General features: G+C 45.3%; 1 pseudogene across 1 annotated transcript; it reads right to left on the reverse strand.

The window, feature by feature from the left end:
* Positions 1-8,204: 8,204 nt before the first annotated feature.
* LOC310799424 (calcium uptake protein 2, mitochondrial pseudogene) lies at positions 8,205-9,437 on the reverse strand (annotated as a pseudogene). Its single transcript has one exon. The product of its transcript is annotated as a calcium uptake protein 2, mitochondrial pseudogene (transcript).
* Positions 9,438-11,005: the final 1,568 nt, after the last annotated feature.

The raw sequence follows: 11,005 nt of genomic DNA on the forward strand, positions 1-11,005 counted from the left end.
GTGTGTGTGTGTGTGTGTGTGTGTGTGTGTGTGTGTGTGTTTGCGTGTGTGTGTGTGTGTGTGTGTGTGTGTGTGTGTGTGTGTGTGTGTGTTTGCGTGTGTGTGTGTGTGTGTGTGTGTGTGTGTTTGCGTGTGTGCGTGTGTGTGTTTGTGAGTGTGTCACAGACCCCTCCTCGGTTTCTTCCTGTGCAGATGTCTGAGTCTGGCTTGAAGGAGGGACCAGGTGTGTGTTCTCGATGAAGAGATGACAGACACACACACACACACACACACACACACACACACACACACACACACACACACACACACAGAGGCACACGCATCAGATGACACCCCTGTGACACCAAAGTATCAAACTGAGCTGTTTATACTGTAGTGTAGTATAAAGGTATAAAGGTAATACTATACACAGTATGGTCGCCAGAATAAAATGACGTTATTGTACGTTTCCAATCCACGGTAGAATATGACGATTCTTGAACGGAAATATTTTGCATTAATATCATGTTTCTAGATACATGATTAGAGAGAAGATCACATGCAATACAGAGAGTGAGGGAAGATCACCAAAAGATTTTTTTCCTTTTTCTTTATTTCTCATGCAGATTAATTTACATTTGTATATGTATTACATAAATGCAGTACATATAAAGTAATGTTATTGACTTAAAAAAATCCATACAGTAAGTTGGGCCTTTCAAAAACAACGGTCTCAGGTAGACAGACACGCCGCCATCTCTCCATAGACAGAGATGGCGCGATCTCTCCATGCAGACAGACATGCACCAAGTATTGCTGTTGTATCTCATTGCATTGGCTCATTTTTGGCAGTTTGTAAGTAAAAAAATAATAAAATTACCGTAGTTTTAAACACTAGGGATCTCGCGCGCTCGATTCCTAGGCTCGCCCGCTACGCGGCCTCGCCCGCCCTGCAGCTCACGCAGCTGGCCCTGCAGCTCGCATAATGCAACTCAGCCCTGCCCTGGCTGCTCCTTGATGGCATACTTCAGGGATGCTGGATCACATGTCTTGGAGCTGGCAACGTTCAGCTGTCCATGGCTGAAGACGGGGGGGGTCTGAAGGCAGGCTCCCACTTCTTTTTTCTGACATCACTGATGATGTCACAGTGGGATTTATGACATCACTGGAATTTATGACATCACTGATGATGTCACAGTGGGATTTATGACATCATGGATGATGTCACAGTGGGATTTATGACATCACAGTGGGACAATCACAGTGCAGTGGGACAGAGAAACAGAGAAACAGACAGAAAATGATCACTGTAAGCGGAGTATTGATCGCTACGAGCAAATGATTTAAACAGCATGTGTATAGGAATGATTCAGGACCAAGCTTTTTGATCAATATAAGCGGTTGATCACTAGTGGCCTGTGGGTTCCACACTGAATTTCCTGGAGCTGTTGTGGGGAGGCAGATTCCTGGCTAAAGGGGGAGTGAAACATACTGTGCACACACACGCACACACACACACACACACACACACACACACACACACACACACACACACACACACACACACACACACACACACACACACACACACACAGTGCACCACCCAAATGTGTGTTTTCCCTCTGCCTTCATCCTAATCTTCCAGGCTTCCTCTGTTCCTGACGGGTGGAGCTCCAAGGAAGCCTCTTACCTCTTTGATTGTGGCAGAAGTATGTTTGTTGTGGATTAATGTGTGTGTGTGTGCATGTGTGTGTGTGTGTGTGTGTGTGTGTGTGTGTGTGTGTGTGTGTGTGTGTGTGTGTGTGCATGCGTGCATGCGTGTGTGTGTGTGTGTGTGTGTGTGTGTGTGTGTGTGTGCGTGCGTGCGTCTGTGTGTGTGTGTGTGTGTGTATGTGTGTGTGTGTGTGTGTGTGTGTGTGTGTGTGTGTGCATCTGGTGCTTGTATAAGGGCATGCATGTGCATGAGTGTGTGCATGCTGTTGCTTTAGCGTGTGCCAGTCAGACATCGAAAGCAACAAAAGATGAATCAGGGCTCCAATCCATCTACACGACATAAACCATGATTTTCCTTCTTTCAAAATAAAAATAAATCACTTGAAAAGACTAAAGCACATTTCACACATCTTGCGCAGACCACTCATTTGACGATTGAATACTAAAGCTGCCTGCATCCCCAAACCCCACACTGCCTCATAAGCAGTGTTGGGGAGTAGTGAACTACACGTAGTTGAACTACATTTAAGTAGCTTGCTGGTAAGTTCAACTACATTCATATTTGCGGCATTCAAAATTTTGGGCAATTGTTGCGTGTGGCCATGGACGGTGCATGATCAACTTCACACACGGTATGTATCATGCTATACATTCATGTGTTTACATACTGTGTGTGAAGCTGCTTAATTGATCTCCTCTGCTCCTCATACCTCAGGCTGAACACCTGCAGACAATCGGCTGATTGCTGGGCCTGCAGGTATTTAAGAAGCTGGCTTGCTGCTGGGACACAGTTAGTCTACATCCTGAATCCAGCCCAGCAGCACCTGCAGTTGGTTTGTTACTTTGTTGCCCATTTCGTTCCTTTATTAGGTCAATAGGCACAATAGGTGCCAGGCTTTATTGTTTTAGTTTAACCTGGCAGTTTTGGTAGTTGTTTTTTGTTCTTAGTTTTAGTTTAGTTATTCTAAATTATTCTTTGAACGTTTTTCTTCAATTGTTAGTTTAAGGAGAGGGGCTGGCTTCGACGGCCCTATATGGGCCAGCCCAGACCCCTCTCCCTTTTGTTTATTTCGGCCAAACTGTCAGGTTATTTTGTTTTATGGTTTTGGGCCTTTTCTTAAAAACCCTATTATTTTGATTCTTGTGTGGTGTCCTTTATGTTGTGGTTTCCACTTGAGCCTTATTTTCTGTTATGTGTGGAGGCCGTAACATAATGGGGGCTCGTCCGGGATTCTCCTGGTGCAGACTGGGGCTGACCTCCTGCTGCTCAGACAAAACCTCTTCTTTACTGACATACAGCTTTCTTGAGGTTTAGGACTTGCACAGTGATAAGAGTGAATGGGAACTCTGTGAGATCAGCCTCCTGCGGCCCTTGAAGCTGCTCTCCCTCCTGACTGGTACCGACTTCCTCCTGTTCCTCTTTAATATGTGGGGGCTCTGGGTCCTCCTGTTCCTCTTTAATATGTGGGGGCTCTGGGTCCTCCTGTTCCTCTTTAATATGTGGGGGCTCTGGGTCCTCCTGTTCCTCTTTAATATGTGGGGGCTCTGGGTCCTCCTGTTCCTCTTTAATATGTGGGGGCTCTGGGTCCTCCTGTTCCTCTTGAATGTGTGGGGGCTCTGGGTCCTCCTGGTGCAGACTGGAGCTCCAATCCTGCTGCTCAGAGGGAACCTCTTCTTTATAGACCAACAGCTGCTGGACATCTGGAGCTAAGTCTGCTCTGTGTGGGCACTTTAGGATTTAAAAGAGCATCCAGCAGCTTTCGTTGTCGGTCGTTCTCCTTTTTTAAAGCAGAAGCCTCCTCCTCGTACTCTGCTATTGTTCTTTCATTGTTCTTTCAATCAGTCCAGATATCTCTTCAGCAACTGCAGTTAGTCGCTGCTTCACCGCTGCTCTCAGCTTCTGGACTTTAGACATGTTCACACAAGTGACAGGAAGTGAGTCCATAAGATCCAGCCTCTTCTTCTTCTTCCTCGTCTCCATCTTTAGAGCTGAATTCTTTTTAAAACAAAGCAGAACTCTCTACTAATCTGGATTGCCTGTCCTAGTATTAGTAGAGCTGAATTCTTTTTTTAAACAAAGCAGAACTCTCTATTGTATTGTCTTATACTGAGTTCTGGTTTTATTTAGTTGAGTGCCCCATTGCTTTTGAGGTGAGGTTTGTACCTCCAAAAATTGTATTTATTTTATTTATTTTATCTTCAATTCTTTTACTTTATCATATGGGAAATTGCAATGAGGGTTATGCAATTAACCCACGATGACTGTGCAATATGCTTAGAAGTGATGAAGTGTTGAACCAAATTGAACTAACCAGTGTTCGTTGTCTTTATTTTTATATTACACCGCTGGCACAATTTCCCAGTGGAAGCGCATGTTGGCAAGGGACCACACTGTATGCTCGATGTGTTTTTTCCTGTCTGTTGTATGTATAGTGTCAAAACCTCTATACTGTGATATGTGGCTGTTGTACGGCACTATTTGCCCAAGACAAATTTCCCCTCGGGGACAATAAAGTTCATCTCATCTCAAACGCTTGTTGTCGGACGAGATGTTGCATTTGGTTCCGGTTAACTTCGGTTGACGTTCGGAGTGGGACTTTTCCACATGATGGGTTAACAGTGGTTAACATTGAAAGTTAGCAGTAGTTAACATTCGGAGTGGGACTTTTCCACATGATGGGTTAAAATGTCTTAAATTTACGCTTACAGTCAACAAGCACTTGACAGTGTGGCATATTCACAGTGTGGCATATTCACGGCTGGACACAGTGTGCCATATTCATGACTGGACACACTGTGGCATATTGACGGCTGGCTGTTACTCATTCAATCAAACAGCCCATGTGTTTTATTGATGATAGGAGTGTGGTAGCCTTTGTTTCGCCCAGCTGTCCATGTTAAAGACCACCTTTTCCTTCAGGCCTTCAATTTGGAAGTGAGACATGTCCGTGGAAAAGATAATGTCCTGGCCGACACTTTGTCGCACTCTTTTTCTGACGGCTGAATGACCTCACGTTGCACTCCCGGTATTCACCATCATAGGGTGGGGGTGTTGCGTGTGGCCATGGACGGTGCATGGTCAACTTCACACACGGTATGTATCATGCTATACATTCATGTGTTTACATACTGTGTGTGAAGCTGCTTAATTGATCTCCTCTGCTCCCCATACCTCAGGCTGAACACCTGCAGACAATCGGCTGATTGCTGGGCCTGCAGGTATTTAAGAAGCTGGCTTGCTGCTGGGACACAGTTAGTCTACATCCTGAATCCAGCCCAGCAGCACCTGCAGTTGGTTTGTTACTTTGTTGCCCATTTCGGTCCTTTATTAGGTCCTGGCACAATAGGTGCCAGGCTTTATTGTTTTAGTTTAACCTGGCAGTTTTGGTAGTTGTTTTTCGTTCTTAGTTTTAGTTTAGTTATTCTAAATTATTCTTTGAACGTTTTTCAATTGTTAGTTTAAGGAGAGGGGCTGGCTTCGACGGCCCTATATGGGCCAGCCCAGACCCCTCTCCCTTTTGTTTATTTCGGCCAAACTGTCAGGTTATTTTGTTTTATGGTTTTGGGCCTTTTCTTAAATACTTTGGGGGAAAGGAAAATAAAAACCCTATTATTTTGATTCTTGTGTGGTGTCCTTTATGTTATGGTTTCCACTTGAGCCTTATTTTCTGTTATATGTGTGGAGGCCGTAACATAATGGGGGCTCGTCCGGGATTCTCCTGGTGCAGACTGGGGCTGACCTCCTGCTGCTCAGACAAAACCTCTTCTTTACTGACATACAGCTTCTTGAGGTTTAGGACTTGCACAGTGATAAGAGTGAATGGGAACTCGGTGAGATCAGCCTCCTGCGGCCCTTGAAGCTGCTCTCCCTCCTGACTGGTACCGACTTCCTCCTGTTCCTCTTTAATATGTGGGGGCTCTGGGTCCTCCTGTTCCTCTTTAATATGTGGGGGCTCTGGGTCCTCCTGTTCCTCTTTAATATGTGGGGGCTCTGGGTCCTCCTGTTCCTCTTTAATATGTGGGGTCTCTGGGTCCTCCTGTTCCTCTTTAATATCATATGTGGGGGCTCTGGGTCCTCCTGTTCCTCTTTAATATGTGGGGGCTCTGGGTCCTCCTGTTCCTCTTTAATATGTGGGGGCTCTGGGTCCTCCTGTTCCTCTTGAATGTGTGGGGGCTCTGGGTCCTCCTGGTGCAGACTGGAGCTCCAATCCTGCTGCTCAGAGGGAACCTCTTCTTTATAGACCAACAGCTGCTGGACATCTGGATGCTTTCGCTTTCGTCCGTCTTGCGCCGGTCCAAGAATTTCACCTCTAGCGGCACAATACGAATGCCCCCGGCCGTCCCTCTTAATCATCGCCCCAGTTCAGAGAAGAAAACCCACAAAATAGAACCGGAGTCGTAAGTCTGCTCTGTGTAAGGGCACTTTAGGATTTAAAAGAGCATCCAGCAGCTTTCGTTGTCGGTCGTTCTCCTTTTTTAAAGCAGAAGCCTCCTCCTCGTACTCTGCTATTGTTCTTTCAATCAGTCCAGATATCTCTTCAGCAGCTGCAGTTAGTCGCTGCTTCACCGCTGCTCTCAGCTTCTGGACTTTAGACATGTTCACACAAGTGACAGGAAGTGAGTCCATAAGATCCAGCCTCTTCTTCTTCTTCCTCGTCTCCATCTTTAGCAAACGCTTGTTGTCGGACGAGATGTTGCATTTGGTTCCGGTTAACTTCGGTTGACGTTCGGAGTGGGACTTTTCCACATGATGGGTTAACAGTGGTTAACATTGAAAGAAGGTTAGCAGTAGTTAACATTCGGAGTGGGACTTTTCCACATGATGGGTTAAAATGTCTTAAATTTACGCTTACAGTCAACAAGCACTTGACAGTGTGGCAGATTCAGTGTGGCATATTCAGTGTGGCAGATTCAGTGTGGCATATTCACAGTGTGGCATATTCACGGCTGGACACAGTGTGGCATATTCACGACTGGACACAGTGTGGCATATTGACGGCTGGCTGTTACTCATTCAAACAGCCCATGTGTTTTATTGATGATAGGAGTGTGGTAGCCTTTGTTTCACCAAGCTGTCCATGTTAAAGATCACCTTTTCCTTCAGGCCTTCAATTTGGAAGTGAGACATGTCCGTGGAAAAGATAATGTCCTGGCCGACACTTTGTCGCACTCTTTTTCTGATGGCTGAATGACCTCACGTTGCACTCCCGGTATTCACCATCATAGGGTGGGGGTGTTGCGTGTGGCCATGGATGGTGCATGATCAGCTTCACACACGGTATGTATCATGCTATACATTCATGCGTTTAACATACTGTGTGTGAAGCTGCTTAATTGATCTCCTCTGCTCCCCGTACCTCAGGCTGAACACCTGCAGACAATCGGCTGATTGCTGGGCCTGCAGGTATTTAAGAAGCTGGTTTGCTGCTGGGACACAGTTAGTCTACATCCTGAATCCAGCCCAGCAGCACCTGCAGTTGGTTTGTTACTTTGTTGCCCATTTCGTTCCTTTATTAGGTCCTGGCACAATAGGTGCCAGGCTTTATTGTTTTAGTTTAACCTGGCAGTTTTGGTAGTTGTTTTTCGTTCTTAGTTTTAGTTTAGTTATTCTAAATTATTCTTTGAACGTTTTTCAATTGTTAGTTTAAGGAGAGGGGCTGGCTTCGACGGCCCTATATGGGCCAGCCCAGACCCCTCTCCCTTTTGTTTATTTCGGCCAAACTGTCAGGTTATTTTGTTTTATGGTTTTGGGCCTTTTCTTAAATACTTTGGGGGGAAAGGAAAATAAAAACCCTTATTATTTTGATTCTTGTGTGGTGTCCTTTATGTTGTAGTTTCCACTTGAGCCTTATTTTCTGTTATGTGTGGAGGCCGTAACAGCAATAAAATGAAAGGAATATACATATTTATTTTATTTTACCATAACTTGAACCAGAACCCCCTTTGAGAGGACGGCCTCTTTTTCTTTCACCCTGATTGCTTTGAAGGCAGCACAGACCATGAAGGCAGTGAGGATCCCACTACTAACGTTACTGTACTTCCTGACACAAAGCCAACGCTGCTGCCTCTGATTGCCTTGCCCTGATATTCTTACCCTAACCTTAACCAACCCAGTCATGTCTTTACTACTGTTTATTTGTCTGATAAAACAAAACCCAGAAGAACCCAGATTTGTTCACAGCAAAAGTATAACATTGAATGTATTGGGTGTCAATAAACTCAATTGAAAGGCATATTTTTGCTGGCATGTTTTTTTTGTAGGCTATTTGATTTAATATATCACACATGTACATTGTCAATTGAACATTTTTTTTTTTACAAAGTAGTTTGAACTACTTTTTCTGCGTAGCTTGTAGTAGTTCCCTAAACTACATTTCTCCCAGGGTAGCTTTGCTGTAGTTTCAACTATACTTCCATGGTGAAGTAGTCGGTAGCTTCCCAAGCTATGCTTTCAAAGTCGTTTCCCCAACACTGCCTCATAAGGGGCCGCCGGTGTCCCGCAGGGCCTCCTCCTAGGCTGCCTTCCGCGTCTCGCGCTTCACACATTTCCAGTAGCCGGAGATGCCGTGCCAAGGCTGCACCTTCAGACCTCGCCATACTCTGTCTTCCATCACGCCCAGGAACTCCTTGTGGCTCAGGCAGCCGTCTCCATCCAGGTCAAAGATCTTAAACACAGTGTCCAGCACGTTCTCCGACAGGTCGTGGCCCGTGGCGATCCTCGCGGCTCGCTTAAACTGGGCCATTCCGATGGGACGGTTGGATTCAATGATCATTTTCACTGAAAGGGCAAAGTCCTCCAGATTGTTGGTGAAGAGGCAGAAGGCTTTGAACTCGTCAAACGAGATGTTCTGGCCAGCGGGGATCCTCTTCCTGATGTTCTCCCAGTAGGCCTCGTTGTCTGCCTGGTTGGTGTAGTGCAGCAGCCACTCGGCGAAGTGTTCCCTGCGCATGGTGTACATCCCCTTGGAGAACTGCAGGAACTCCACCTCCTGGACCTCCGCCTGCAGGTCCTCCATGAACTTGCGGAAGTCATTAAACTGCAACTTGTCTTCTCCATTCTCGCCGAAAAAGAAGGCTTGCAGCGTGGTGTTAACACCGTCCCCCTCCTCGGCCGGCCTCTCCGTGTTGTCCTTAGGAACTTTGTCTTTTCTTGTTCCTATTATTTTCTTGAGCTTGAGGAACTCCTTCTTGTCGACATGCTCATTGCCATCAACGTCAAGCATTTTGAAAGCGATATGAAATCCTGTGCGTGGTTTGGTCAGGATAGACAGCAGGAACAGATACTCTGTGTAGGATATCAAACCACTGTCTCCAAAGTTCCGGAACATCTCATTGCCAGCCTGTGCTTTTGAGGCGGCGGTCAGCATCTTATTAACCTCCTCTTCGGTTAAAACCTTCTTCTGCAGCTTTCGGTCAACACTCTGCAGCATCACGGAGAACAGGAAGTTGCTGGGGGTCATGTAACGCTCGCCTTTGTAGACCATGGAGGAAAACTGGTTGAAGCGACTCCTCCTGGCAGACAGGTGAGGTGCTGCAGGCTCTTCCTGCTCCTCAGCATGGATGGCGAAGGGCAGCTGTGGGCTGTTCGCATGATACTGGTAAAAACAAATACCCCCGGTTCCGACCAGAGAGCCCAAAACACCCAGACCGACGACACGCCGCAGTCCCGCACCTCGCAGAGCCCGACGAGGCCTTCTCAAAAAGCTCCTCAACACAGCAGCAACCCTTCCCCAGCTGACAGCCATTTTCAGGAAGCGATAACCACGATACTATACTACGATACAATACTATTTTATTTGGATTTTGTTTATATTATATAGATTTAGCACGCACAATTCTAGTATAGAATTGCACTTGGTGGATGGACCATGTTGTTGCCACAGGTTCTTGATTGGCTGGGTTGTGAGCAAGAGTCATCCAATTTATAACATCAGCAGGGAAGGATTTATGACATCACTGATGATGTCACTGATGATGTCACAATGTCTATGCATAAGTGACACCATGTCAACTTGCGGCTCTCGTCCTGCAGCAAGAGTTTCCGCATCACTTCCATTTCCATTGTGGCTATGCCGTTAAGGTGAAACACTATAGGTCAATAGGGTACATTTTTTAACTAATAGATATCACCATGAAACTTCCCCCAGTTGATTACTTACATTAAGACAAGATTTGTTTTTGTATTACAAGTTTCCTGACATTTTATATTTAAATATGCAAATATGTGCTAATTTGCATACATTTCCAGAACAGAAATCTGAACTTTGTATGAAGCCAGGTTCAAAATTATTGTTTCATTTTGTTGACATATTAGAGTCAACGGTTTTTACAGGGGGAATTTTTTGATCACTCCATAAATCAGAAAATACAGTCAACAGTCATAAAAAATAACATTTTTGCCATATTTTTAGGAATAGAATGTTATATAGCTCAAGCTATGACTGATATATGGAGTAAAAAAAAACGTCATAATATAGAGAAGAATAAAATTGGAAAGTTTGGTGTAAGTGCTACTGAAGTGGAGATTTCTGGCTCAGAGTATGAGAAGGAGAAAAAGACCTTAATTTACTATTTTCACTTGCCATCTTGCCATCTTGAAGCTCTTTAGTAAAGTGAAAGGAAACTAATCAAACAACAGAACAACATGAAGGTCCAGGCCCGACACACTAGAGAGGCAGGGAAGCTTCACCAGTTTCGACAAGAGGAAGAAAACAGGATTGAATGAGGAAGAGGAGCAGGAGTCAGAGTCAGATGAAGGAGAAGATTGAGGGTCTGAGCAGAGATAGTAGCAGCTCTTTCTGACAGTCAGAGCCACAGAGAAGGAGCTGAGAGCGGATGATGTCTCGTCATACAGAACTACAAGGCTAGTTAGTGGTGGAAAGACAAAAGATTCCAGCGCCCCCTGCTGGATAATCCACAGCTGGTCTCAGGAGCTCTGATAGACGAGGCCAAACACCTGGGCAACCGAGAAGGGGGCAACCTGAGCTTGAGTCTGGGACAACATGAAGCCGATGGTCTCCTACACTCCTGTGATTCTGGACCCCAACACTTCCCCATCCAAAACGGATCCTTTGTGATCAACTAAAGCAGTGGTTCTCAAATATTTTCACATGAAGGAAGCCTAAACTGAGAAAAATGAGACCATGGACCCCCAAGTGATAGGATTTTGTCCCACGGCCCCCCATATGATAATAAGATTGATGCTTTTACAGTAGATGTTTTATTACAGAAAGTGTATAAAATCCATGACCAAAATAGTCATTGTGTTACTTATGAATGGAATTACAGCAAAAATAAATCACCCCCCTTTTGG

Source organism: Poromitra crassiceps, assembly GCF_964638095.1.
Source record: "Poromitra crassiceps genome assembly, chromosome: 27".
NCBI classification, from domain to species: Eukaryota; Metazoa; Chordata; class Actinopteri; order Beryciformes; family Melamphaidae; genus Poromitra; species Poromitra crassiceps.